Source organism: Vicia villosa, linkage group LG6, assembly GCF_029867415.1.
Source record: "Vicia villosa cultivar HV-30 ecotype Madison, WI linkage group LG6, Vvil1.0, whole genome shotgun sequence".
NCBI lineage: Eukaryota > Viridiplantae > Streptophyta > Magnoliopsida > Fabales > Fabaceae > Vicia > Vicia villosa.
Window position 1 is genome coordinate 138,496,112 of NC_081185.1, and position 14,794 is coordinate 138,510,905.

Here is a 14,794-nt window from a genome sequence, read left to right on the forward strand (position 1 = left end):
TTCGTAGCCAAATACTACTCATGGATCTCCTCCTTTCGTTTCCCAAAGCATACTCACTTTTCTTACAAGAAGAGCGTCAACGTTCATTATCTGATTCACGTTCTGTCTCAATAGATCAATCCGCCATGGCTGTTCAACAATTAAATTACTCAAAAGCGACCAATTCCAAACCCATTTATTATTGTTCCATTTGCAAGGTTGATGGACACTCGGACAATCGTTGTTACTCAAAGATTGGTTATCCGTCTTGGTGGAAACATAACATTGGCTCCAACAAATCTCGTCGTGGTTCCTCTTCTCGTGATGGTCGCGGAACCGGACCCTCTGTATCACCGACTCATTCTACTGTTGCTGGTGTTCTGATAAGTGCCAAAATGTACTTATTTTGTGTATGTAAATAGTGGCACTTATCGAGACTTTTTGTTAATACTGTTAGAATAATTCTCTGTTTTATGTATATTTGTATTGTTTGTGTTTTATTACGTTTTCGTATAAATATGTACCGTTTGATAGTTTTATTGTCTTTTTGTAGGTATTTCTGCGTATTCAAAGCTTTGATCGAATAAAGTGTCGAAGACACGACTGCGAACGCGTTTTGAAGAAATAAAATTTTGCAGTTCTGTTGAGCGTGCTTACCGCGGTCTGGGAGCTTTTCAGACTAGTCTGTCAGTAGGTAGCGTGCTTAGCGCGCTTTTTGGTGCTTAGCACGCTCATCAGCAAAGGCGGTTTGTGTAAACTCGGTTTTTTTGAGGCGAACTGACTCCTTGCTCTTTCTTTTTTTTTTTTTTTATATTTTTGCAAGAGTCGCCACCGACTTTTATTTTATCCAACATTTAGGAAAGGCATAAAAGAACAGGAAAGACCTTTTGACAGATTTTGGGTTCGGGGGGTTGGTTATACAAAGGGAAGGTTTTAAGCACCCTTTGTATCCATGGTTATCCATGGGCTCTTAGTTTTGCTTAGATCACTTTTGCTCTTGTTTTATTTTTAAAATAAGCTCGGCAAGACATTAAGCCTTGTGCCTACATACCTCCTCGGTACAATGGAGAAGTCAGAGCTAATGTAGTTCCGCTTAAAAGGGAAAACGGTTTTAAAAAAAAAAACGAATAAACACTTTATCATCGTCGGAGAGAAATACTCGGCCATTGATCTTGAGCATGAGAACAAATGAGTTCTTTGCATCGCTAATGAAAGAAGGGCTCCAACTCGGATAAAATCAACGAGTATGCCACTAGCTCTCTCACGCAGAAAAGATCTCATTATATCAATCAATTTCAAAATCGTGGGGTATCGCAACTCACTACAACAATTAATCATGTCTAAACTTTTACAGAAAAAACCACTAAGGGCAAAAGACATTTTTAAGAAAGGTTTTAAAAAGAGGTTTTACAAACATAAGAAGATTTTGGAAAAAAAGGAAGAAGATTTTGAAAATATAAGAAGTGGAGGAGATGAAGAGGCTAACCTAGTGCATAAAATAAAAGTTTAAGGAGAGAATGATCTGACCAAAATAAGAAACCAACAGTTGACCGACGCATTACCACTTGGGGATCCAGATGAACTTATTATCTTTAGCACCACTTTGCATTAAGCACATTAAAATTTTGATGAAAATCGGGCAGAGTAACGGCTGTTTTCGGGTAAAATCCTTATCTCAATGCCTTGGAATTAACCATCAAGGACTTTCAAGGAAATACCTGTATACGCGAACAGACAACAATCCAATGCCAGACAGAACAACCACAGAGTAATAACAGAATAAGGGTCCAGAGGCACTAAGTCCATAAGTCCGAATCTCCAAAATGCTAGGGATAGTAACCAGTAGTCCAAGAGAGAACCTTAAGCGTTTTTTTAGTTTTTTGTTGTTTATTAGTGTTTTAGCATAAAAGTAAAGTATGGTCCAAGTGGACAAAAAGAAAATAGCGGAAACATAAACATAGCGTCCAAATGGACAAAGAGAAAATAGCGGAATATAAACGTCCAAATGGACAAAGAGAAAATAGCGGAAACATAAATAATATGTCCAAGTGGACAAAGAAAAATAGCGGAAACATAAATAATATGTCCAAGTGGACAAATAAAAATAGCGGAAACATAAATAATATGTCCAAATGGACAAAGAAAAATAGCAGAAATATAAATAATACGTCCAAATGGACAAAGAAAAAATAGCAGAAATATAAATAATACGTCCAAATGGACAAAGAAAAAATAGCAGAAATATAAATAATATGCCCAAATGGGCAAAGAAAAAATAGCAGAAATATAAATAATATGTCCAAATGGACAAAGAAAAAATGACAGAAACATAAATAATATGTCCAAATGGACAAAGAAAAAATAGCAGAAATATAAATAATATGTCCAAATGGACAAAGAAAAAATGGCAGAAATATAAATAATATGTCCAAATGGACAAAGAAAAAATAGCAGAAATATAAATAATATGTCCAAATGGACAAAGGAAAAATATCAGAAATATAAATAATATGTCCAAGTGGACAAAGAAAAAATAACAGAAATATAAATAATAAATAATAAAATAAAGCATAAAGCAAGAAATATAAAGAACAATATAATAAAATGCGGAAATTAAAGTCAATTGTTAGTATGTTAGCACGTGAATCATCTTGAAGCTAGTCAAGTATATTCACGATGTTAGTGAAGATCGATGGTGAGTGAATGATGATCTCGGATTTAAAATTAATGAAAATTTATCAGAAGCTTGATAGAATCATAGCGACTACACGATAAATTTCCAAAAGTCTTAAAACAACTGCATACAATCTCTGCCATATTTGATCTTTTATTCTGATTCGGGACAAAGGAAAAAGATAAGAAACAATATCAAATAATATACAAAAATAAATATAAAACAAATTAAACTTAACTCATTCTTTTTGTAATTTTTTTTGGAATTTGATTTTAAGTTAATTAACAAGCTAATTAAACAAATAATTATACAAATAATTAAACTTAACAAAAAAAAATAAATCTAGTTATGTATAAAATTAGTATATGATACATAAACCTAATTTAACAAAATAAAATATTTTTTTTTGAATTTTTTGATATGTTAGAAATAATTAAAAAAAAGCAAATATATATATAATTACTAATTAATTAAGCAAAATAAATTAACTCTGAATAAAAATAAAATATTTTTATGTCAAATATTAGAAAATATAAACCTAAATCTAAAAGGAAAATATTTTTGGAGTTTTTTGATTGGTTTAAAATAATTAAAAAGCAATATTTACATAATTACTAATTAATTAAGCAAGATAAATTAATTATGGAAAGAAATAAAATATTTTTATGTTAAAAATTAAATAAACATTTTATCAACTTAAAACTAAAATTAAAACATTTTTTTTTGAGAAATTGAAAATATGCATAAATATGGAGTTTTTAATTCATGAACTCCTAACACTACTACATATTAAAAATTACATTGTACTTACTCTATGATGTCCCAAGAGTGGAATAGAGTGATTGAAATTGATTGAAAGTGGCTATTTGAATGATCCTTGATTTTTACAAGTTTATTGAAACTTTTGGAAAATATAAAACTTATGCTATGGCTTTGGTGTTTGTTGTTGTGCTCTCCTCTTGTTCCTCCCTTTTTTTCCTCCCCTTGAATGAAGAACATGAAGTTCTATTTATAGGCAAAGAGTTTGATCTTGGAAGCCTTGCAAGTGGAAATTGTCATGATTGATTTTGTGGAAAAAATATGATAATGGAATATTTTCAATGAGTGTATTTCTTAACCATGGTTAAAACACTCAAGTATTATTCTCTTCAACCTTGCAATAATATATTTAAGCATCTTGAATTGGTCTTGATTGGCAACCATAAGCATCTTTGATAATATCTTTGAATTATCTCACTTTAATTAAACTTTAAATGAATAAAATTTAATTAAAATGAAATAAAAATGGCATGAATCATGGATGGGTCGTGGATGCCCTTTAAACATATGAGAATCAAGATTGAATCACAAAAGAATTGGCCTTTTTTGAAAAAAAATCAAATTTTGGTCATTACTTGTTTCATGCATTTTTCCAAAAAAGGTCAACTTCATCAAGGCATATCTCCCTCAATTTTGATCCTATGAAAGTGTTCTTTAACTTTTTGGAAAGCCCAAGATGTCCTCTACAAGCCACTTTGGAAGCGTTTTTGCATTTGGAGAAGTTATTTTGATGATATGGGCTTTGACAAAAAACTGCTTTTTGTTGACTTTCAAAATGACCCGTAATGTTTTGGCTTATATCTCTTAGGCGGAAGCATTTCTTGACCTTGGTCCCAACATCAAAGTTGTAGAGAATTGAATTTCCTTGAGAATGAGCTTTGGTTGGAATTTTTATGATAAATTATGAGAGAGTTATGGTCGGTCAAAGTTCAGTTGACTTTTAGCTAAAAAACTCTAATTTTGCAATTTTGAGTTTTGTCGATTTCTGAACTTTTCTTGATGAATTATGATCAACCATTGATCACATGATGAATCTTTTGACAAAATATGGATGTTGACAAAAAATTGCATTTTTGACTGTCTGTTGACTTTTTGGTCAAACTGGTCGTCTGTTGACTGTTTGAGCTGTTGACTGTGCGTCTGAGCGAATCGAAGTTTGAAAATTTGTCTGGTGGTATTTTGAGACATATGGAGATCCATGAAATCCATTTGAGGTCTCAAAAACTCGTTCTCCTGAAAAAAAAACAAAAACCCTAGTTAGGGACTGTTTGTGTAGGAGACAGTTAGGCGTACCTGATTTTTGTGCAGTGTTGAGTCTCTGTTGACCACGTGATTATCAGAAGACTTCTAGAACAAAATCTTGGAAATTTGAAGTGCGAAAAATTGATTTGACTGATGGTACAAACACGGAGAATTGCGCTGATAGCGGGTTTGACTGGTAACTAGCTGTCCGGGTATTAACGTAACAGTTAAAGTGAAAATTCAACAGTTTAAAGTTAATTTTTTTCTTTTTTTGTTTTTGTTGTGTTAATGGTGAAAAATTTATTTACCTGAGCTGTTAGAAAAACACAAACATAATAAATAAATAAAATATACTGTACGCGAACGAAAATACCGATAATAACCTTGAAAAAAATATTTAATGCACAGAAAAATAAATATTTAACACACATAATATTATCTTGATAATTAAACTACCGTACGACAGATAGTACAACATTTAATACTAACAGTACAAATATTACATAATATAATGAACAGTACGACAAATAAAATAAACGGTACACTATTTGAAAGCGACAGATACAACAAACTTTAAAAATGACGATTAATAATCCATGCTATGAACAACAGAAAATAGATGATCGGAAGTGTAACCATCGCAGGTCCGCATTTTTCAGGACTATGCAGACAGAAGAAGGACATGATCACCGTAAAAATAGTGATGACTATAAGAAAAAGTGTATCCATCCACTTTGCCATTTTTGCCGAGGAAGAAGAGAAAATAATTATGAGGTAGAAGTTTGAGAAATTTGGGAGATGAGTGAAATTTGATGTGAGAATTTATGAAAAAAATGAGGAGTATTTATAGAGTGAAAAAGAGAGAGATAGAGACGTTGGGAGTGCAGTGTTACCGTTTTGAATAGTAGTAGGATTTGAAAAAAAGTATGGTAGGTTTTTGAAAAGAAAAGGGGTGTAGAATAAAGCTAGAATTTAATTTGAAAGAAAGAGATTTGAAAAGAAAGGAAGATATTTGAAAAGAAAGAAAGAGATTTTGAAAAAAAAATAATATAGTATAAAAATAAAAATTAGTGGGAAATAAAACCAATAATAATTTAATTGTTACCAGCATAATCTGAAATCCGGACTCCGCGCCTGCAAATTTTAATTCTGCACAAACTGCGTCAGCATTATTTATCTGAAAATAAATCTCAAATAAACAGTGTATGAAGTGATAAACAGTATTTGGCGTTTATGTAAGAATAAATTTAACAGCGAACCAAAATACTGTATAAAAAATTCTAAAAATTGAGTATTCATAAAATCAGGATATTTATGAAATAAAATCCAAGATTGTATAAAACTCCAAATTTTTAGACAGAAGTCTTTTGACTTCTCTTTGAAAAAAAATGCGGGCAAATTTTGGGGTATAACAATAATGATCATAACACTTAGAAAATGATGGGATCTCAGAGGTCAAAAATTGGGGTGCAACAGTTTGATCAATAAATGAGAGCGTGCTTAGCGCGGTTTTGGTGTAACATCCCGAAAATTCTTATTTAATTAATTTAATTAAGATTTAAATTAATTATTCGAAATTAGCATTTTATTGAAATTAATTGGAAATAATAAAATGTTAGTTGTTGGGCCATTGGTGGAGTTAGTAATGTGGGGGTGTTAATGTGAAGGAGCTCATTACTAAATTATGTTATGTTTTCATAAAGCAAGAAAATAAGAGGAATTTGAGAAAGAGAGGAGAAAAACCTAATAGGGAGAGATGGAGAAGTCATGGACAAAAGCATTTTTCGCAACCCTTTGGCAGACTTCATAAATCATACCATAACAATCTGTTCGTAACTCCAAATCAGGTAATCCTTGAAGATTCGGATTCTACACAAAATTTCCTTCGATTTGATATATTAATTCGTGTCAAGAAGGTTCTCGATGAGGGAGATAAGCGAGTTTGAAGATTGGAGATTCTTGCTGAAAGTGAAGAAAAGAGGCTTACGGGTTTGATGGAGAAGAAGGGGAAAAGTCCAGATTCTTGGCTAAGGTAAGGGGGGAATCTTCCGGTTAATTTCTATTATGTGATTATAAGTAATAGGATGGATTAACATGTGATTCGATTCGATTGGATATATTGAGAATTGGTATCGTTAGGTCTGTCATGAATTGAAATAATTGATGAAATTATATGATTGATGGTTATAATGTGTTACTTTTGAAGTATGATGAATGATTTTAGTGTTAGATGATCACTAAAACGTGTTATATTTGTATTATGTTATGTTAATTGATGAGTTTTTGGTATGTGACTGTTTTGGTGCGATTTGGATGAGATTGGGAGAAGAAATATGTTAAAACCGCAGAAAAATTCTGCATCTGCGAAGTGTGCGTCAACCTAAGTGTCAGATGCGTCGACCTGAATGTCAGCATGCGTCGACCTATAGTGTCAGCGTGCGCATACCCGAGGGGGACAGGAAATCCAAAGCATCGACCTGAAGGGGGTTTTGCGTCGACGCATAACATCCAATTTTTGACAAATTTTCCGGAGGTCATAACTTTCAGACCGTACATCCATTTTGAGCGCCGTTTCGAGCGATGTGAAGCTAATTCAAAGCTTAAGATGATGAATTGGTGAAATGGGCAGTGTCCCTATTTTAATATGAATGTTGATTCACTTTAATTGATGGATTTGTAGCATTGTGTACATATATGTGTGAATGTAACAATGTGTTGTATGGTGATGTAACCACTTTGAATTCGTTGTAACTGGGAGGTGTTTTGACATGATTATATGTGATACAATTGAATAATGATGATACTAGAATTGAATATATATTGATATGATTATGTGTGATATAATCGTGGATGGTGTTGAAATTGAATATATCATTCGGTGTTGCTTTTGGTGAGTTATTGGTGATATACATTGTGCGTATGTGGAATTGTGTAAACATGACAATGTTTTAGTGTGATGGTGAATGAACCGTTATTATTATTAATGTGATGATTATATGTTGTATGTTTACATGTATGATTGAATGTAACATTGTGTGCATATATTCTTGAATGTGACAATGTGTTGATGCGGGATAGATTTGTTGTGACTATTATCATGATTATTGTGATAATATGACGGTGATGATTGAATGATATATTAGATGTAAATATATGTGAATAATTGAATGATTGTGCAGCGTGTACATACTTATTCGGTGATGAAAATGGTGAGTTATGATGAGACGATGCGGTGCATCAGATCGGTGATGTTTTTAAGTATGGTATATGTGTACATTCATTCATATGCATTCGGTGATGGATCCCGGTGATGTTTGGATCAAATGGTGGACATAATTCCCATTGTGAGGAATTTGTGTCGGTTAGGCCGTATCTCGATGAGGCGTAGATCGGTCAGGTGGATTAATTCCACGGTTTATTGGTACCACATGCATAGTGTCAGTTAGTCATATGCATCCTTGTCATAACATGATTGAATGAATTTCAGTGTTATGTTTGGTGTTGTATTTGTTGCGATTGTTGTATTTGTTGTGATTGATGAATGATAATTGAATATATGAATATATGACAAATTGGGTGAATGATATATTATGATATTTTGTTGCTTATGAATGCATAACATTGATTAATTGAGAATGAAACTCACCCCTACTTGTTGATATTTTTCAGATTGAGGAGTAGCGGCATTAGTGCTCAGTGAGGATGACTTGTAGAGTTTATCCGTTTATGTTGGGTCGTGTCGGTCATGCTCTGATCTTGTAACACTGGGGAACGATAGTTTTAGAGTTTTATGAGATTAATTTATTTTATTTGGTGTGGAATTATATTTTCATTGGTTGTATTGACGATGTTTTCTTATTCCGTTATGATAAACATGATTATGTTTTGGTAAATCGTTTCCTAATGAAGCATGACTTTTGACCATAGTTGGTTCATTTGTTTTAAATAATTGTGGCACCCTGTGTTTATGTTTTTACTCTGATTATTCATTTATTTATTTTCCGCGGGGTTTAGAAGGGTGTTACATTTGGCGCTTAGCGCGGTCGGCGATTTTCAGTTTTTGTATTTATAGTTCAGAACATATTTTTTAGGGTTTTCATCATCCATTTCCCCCTTGGAGTGGCTCTAATCCATTTTTGATAGTTTAGAGGCTTAGGAAACACTATTGGGTGTTACATCTTATCCATTGGCTCTGGATTTTTCTCGATTGCTTTGACACGGTGAAAATTTCCGATTCATCTCCTTCTTCCCTATGTTCAATTCCAATGGTGGGTTTTGTATGTATATTTTTCCTCTCTTGTATGTACATTTGTTGATCTTGAGATCGTTTATATATTCACTTTACAAATCATCATTGTTGTTGTTCTTGATCTTTTTGCTTAAATGCTCTGGATTTGTGTTGTTGTAGAAATAGACATCATAGATCTTGATTAGGAATGATAACTATTAGTTTCTAAATTGTAGAAATAGATTTGGGGCTAATAATCATAATGAGTATCTAGTTTAATGCCTCTGTGTTGTTTGTGTCAGTTGGGAAATCGCTAATGTGAATAGTACAGTTGAGCTTTCGTCAGTGTTGCAGAAATGGACATTGATGTGGCGTCTCGAATGATGCCTGGTGATTTTGATGCGTATTGTGAGTGTTGAGCGATAGATCTTCAGATTTAAGTATTCGACAGGTAGAACCAAATGCAATTCCATAACTATTTCTCTTAGACTATTAAGATTGTTTATTTGCTTTTATTTACTTTTCCCGCATTTTACTTTCTGTAAGCCAATCATGAAACTTAGAATACGAGAACATTGAACGACATTTTTTCTCTACCAATCTTTGTGGACTATAATACGATATAACCTATATAACCCGGTAATAATAAACCTATTACTTTTTGCTTCCCGCTTTACCGCTTCAACATTTTCCAATTCCGAATTCTCAATCTTCATCGAGTTTAATTCCAACTCAGATTCAACAGCTATTGTCCCTCCTTCAAAATGGTAATGATCGACCTCTTGCAAATTTCGCAGGTACCTCACTTCGCTATTTTTCTTCTTCTAAACCTTGTACATCCGTATGTATATTATATTCCGGTGCCACTCACCACATGGTTTCTGACCTATCTCTTTTTCAATCATACACTAAAGTCTCTACTTCTGTTAAATTACCTGATAATAAACTTGTTCTTGTTCATCATATTGGTTCCATTTGTTTACATTCATGTCTTGTAATTCAAAATGTTCTATATGTCCCTTCATTTCAATTTAACCTTTTGTCCATTAGTAAGCTATCTAAATATACTAACTCTTGGATCACTTTCACCCCTACTTCATGTTTGTTACAGGACCAGAGGACGAAGAAGATTACTATGATGTGTGAACAACATAAAGGTCTCTACACCATGGGTAATTCTTTAACAAATTCCATCCCCATTACCTTATTTAGCTCACATTTTGATTTATGGCACTGACGCTTAGGACATCTGGCCCAAACCTTATCTTCACAGTTCATTACTTTAGATACTAGAATTAAGTTTTCTAATAAATGTACTTTTACTGTGTGCCCTTTGGCAAAACAGTCTCGTTTAAAATTTCCATTAAGTTGATCTACTATTCGATGTTTTGAATTAATTCATTTTGATATATGGGGACCTTATACTAAAAATCACTCTTCTGGTGCAAATTCTTTTCTTACTGGTAGATGATTTTTCTCGAAGTACGTGGGTATTTCTAATGCAACACAAAAGTGAAGTTAACACAATCATCCCTTATTTCTTTAAGCTGGTTGAAAAACAATTTCACACAAAAATCCAAAAAATTCAGTCTGACAATGGACGTGAATTTTTTAACTCTCAAACTTTGATTTTTTAAATAATTTTGGAGTATTACAACAATCAAGTTGTGTCTATACTCCCCAACAAAATGCTGTTATAGAGCACAAACATAGACATTTATTAAATATTGCACGTTCTTTACATTTTCAATCCAACTTACCACTAAACTTTTGGGGTGATTTTGTACTAACTACTACGTACTTGATTAATCATCTACCTATAAATGTTCTCAAAGGCTATACACCTCATGAAATTTTATTTAATAAAATACCAAAACTTTCCCATCTTCGAGTTTTTGGCTGTTTGGTATATAGTCGTAACACACACATCACTCACAAATTTGATAAACGTGCATCTCCATGAGTGTTTCTAGGATATCCCCATGGTCAAAATGGTTATAAAATATTTGATTTATCTTCAAAAAAGTTATATGTAACCAGAGATGCAATTTTTCATGAAATGGTTTTTCCATACAAGATGCTTAATGCTCAGACAACCGAATCACCCTTCCCATTACCTTTACCACCTATAGATGACACAACACCTTCTTCTTATCCTTTCACAAGAGAAGAACTATCCACTCATAAATCCACCCCCACAAACATTTCAGTTGCGTCCACTCCACCTTCAGCCCATGTTCCACCGACACAAATAGACATTTCAGTAATGTCCCCTACACCTTTAGACCATGTTCCACACCTGCACAAATAACCTTGGAACCTGACCACCTTGAAGAACATTTAGTTAATCAGCACCCTTTTCCAAATATCCCTCGCCGTCCATCACGCATCAAAAAACATCCATGCCACCTCAATGATTATGTGTACTCTTTCACCTCATCACAGTCTTCCTCTTCTCCAAATGATTCTGGTATTCTATATCATTTTTCTAACTCCTTATCTTACCATCATTTTTCTTCTTCTCATTGTTCTTTTCTTTCTTCAATAGCTATTGAAACTAAGCCACAGTCATACTCTGAAGCTAAGAATTTTCCGGAATGGCGCAAGGCAATGCAATTTGAGATTGATGCATTGTGTGAAAACAAAACTTGGTCCTTAATCCCTTTACCTAACGGAAAGAAACCAATTGGTTGCCGATGGGTTTTAAAAATTAAACGCAATTCCGATGGTAGCATCGAACGGTATAAAGCACGTTTAGTTGCTAAGGGAAACACCCAAATTGAAGGGGTTGATTATTTTGATAAATTTGCTCTCGTAGCTAAACTTGTCACAATTAGAGATTTACTCTCTATTGTTGCTGCAAAAAATTGGCCCCTTCACCAATTGGATGTGAATAACGCATTTTTACACGGTGATTTGCATGAGGATGTTATTATGCAATTACCTCTGGGATTCCGTCCGAAGGGGGAGAAAATGGTTTGCAAGCTACAAAAGTCCTTATAAGATCTTAAACAAGCATCACGAAACTGGTATTCAAAATTCTCTGAGGTTCTTATTAATTTTGGTTTTAAACATAGTACAACAAACTCGTCTCTCTTTTGCTTACATCGTGAATTCGGCTATGTATTTCTTCTTCTATATGTCGATGACATTGTACTTACAGGTTCAGACCCGAAACTTATTTCCTTGGTTAAGGTTTTACTACATAAACATTTCAGAATTAAAGATTTGGGAAGATTGAAGTTCTTTTTGGGTATTGAAGTTGCAAGATCCAAACAAGGCCTTTTTCTAACTCAAAGACAATATGCTCTTGACATTATCTCTGACAGTGGCTTTACTGCCTCAAAACCGGTAGACTTTACCATAGAACAAAACCTGAAATTAACACCTTCAGAAGGTACTGTGTTGTCTGATCCTTCATCATATCGGCGTCTTGTTGGTCGCCTAATCTACCTCACAGTGGCGCGCCCTGACATTGCTTACCCAATCAACATTTTAAGTCAATTCATGCAAGAGCCTCGTCAACCACACATGGACGCACATATCCGTCTTCTTCGTTATCTAAAGACAGCACCTGGACAAGGTCTATTCTTTCCTTCAAACTCAGATTTATCCCTAAAAGCTTATTGCGATTCAGATTGGGTGAGTTGTCACACAACTCATCGCTCTACCTCCGGTTATTGCATTTTTTGGACCTAGTATAGTCTCCTGGAAAACAAAGAAACAGTCTGTGGTATCTCGTTCACCCGCTGAAGTAGAATACCGAGCAATGGCCAATACCATATGTGAAATTACTTGGCTCACATATTTGTTAAGTGACATTGGCATCTACCCATCCACACCTACACCATTGTTTTGCAACAACCAATATGCCTTACATATTGCGTCCAATCTAGTGTATCATAAGCGTACAAAGCTCATAGAGATCGATTTCCATGTTATACGTGAAAAAATTTCATCAAGACTAATTGCAACTGCAAAAGTTAGTTCAGTAAATCAAATTGCAGACTTACTCACCAAACCCTTGGGCAAAGATCAGTTTCAGCACTTGAAGACCAAGATGGGACTTTCAACCTTACACAACCCATCTTGAGGGGGAGTGTTATCGACTATGCCTACAATATCTCACAAATAGATACAATTTGTTACTAATAGGTATTGTTCCTATTAATTAGGGTAGCTTTAACTTAGCTTTCCTATATTCTATCTTAGTTCCCTTTAGTTTAGCCTTTTCTTATAATACTTGTATAATATATTAACCTAGGATTCATTCATCAATAATACAACAGACATTCCTATTACTCTCAGCATACTTTCTTACACTTACTAAATGTGTTAAAAGGAGCAAACATAACAAATTGCTGTACTTAAGAGGCATTATATAATAATTCTTATTAATAATATCTTTACTCTTATATGTGATCTTCTTTTTACTATTATGAAAGGTTATTAAAAAAATCAAAATTAGTAAATAAAAAAAGGTCGATTTTTTTTCTTATGATTGATAAATTTTTTAGGTAATATCCTAACTAAGCTAAAGAAAAAACATAACACATTGGGATACTTAATAAAAATTAAAAACAAATAACAATACTATTCTTTTTCTGAAATTTTATCTTTTCTATCATGAAAAGTTATAAAATAATCAAAACTTGTAAAATAAAAATAAATTCTTACAGTTTGCAAGTTTTTATACGACCTCCTTACTAAATAAGTTAAATGGGAAAAAACAGCAGCATAGTGATGTGGCTAAGAGGCATTTCATAAAAATAAAGCAAGAGACATTTAATAATAATTAATTATATTGGAGTTTTTTATACAACTCTAAGTGCTTACCATATAAATTTTTTATAAATACTAAAAATTATTTAACTGTGGAAAATATAGTGTGATAAATCACATTTTGTTTGGTACTGATAATTGCTGAAATATATGTTTAACATGATGAACTTTATTTATATTATGGTTATCTTTCTTTCTCTATTTCTTGTTGTGTTGAAAGTTGAGGGTAAGTTATTTTTCTATTTTATTCAAACTTTTTTATTTACTTCATGTCGAATATTTCATCAAATTTTAATGACGTTTTTTTCTTTCTTTTTTTCCATATCAGCGGCAGATTATCCATGTCATAGATATCGAGATTGTCCAGAAAATATATGCATAACAGGTTATAAACCGGTGTGTTACTTGGCTAAATGTATATGTGTTTTAGAAGGTATTGAATATTGATATATAATGTGAGTACTATATCCAAAAGAGTACAAAAATATCTTACTAGGATTTTCACGAGCTATATTTTTTTTATTGTGTTGACATTTAATAATTTGATTATTTTTTGTTTCTATTTTATTTTATGGATCTTGTAGTTATATCTTTGTACTCTAAGATGAAGTTAATAAAATGAAATACAACATCAAAATATATTGAAGAGATTGTCTCATTTCTCTTAATTGTTAGAGTATTTGTCTAAGTTGCCCCTATGGGGTAACTGAACCACTTTAAAAGGAAATTCACTTTAAATCAAAAAGGTAGACCAAAATTACTAATTAAGGAGAAGAATTATCCACTGAAACTCTTTTGTAACTAATATATATATATATATATATATATATATATATATATATATATATATATATATATATATATATATATATATATATATATATATATATATAAGAAAAAAATCAGAAAAAAAAATACCAGCAGAGTTAGAGATTGTGTTCACAACATGAACACTACCAATTCTAATAGAGAATTTCTTCACCCACCTCCTAACCTTCTTGCTCACCCCTGGTGAATTTACAACACTACCCCTTGTTTCGGAAGTTCATTTCCGAAACGGTACTTTTTTT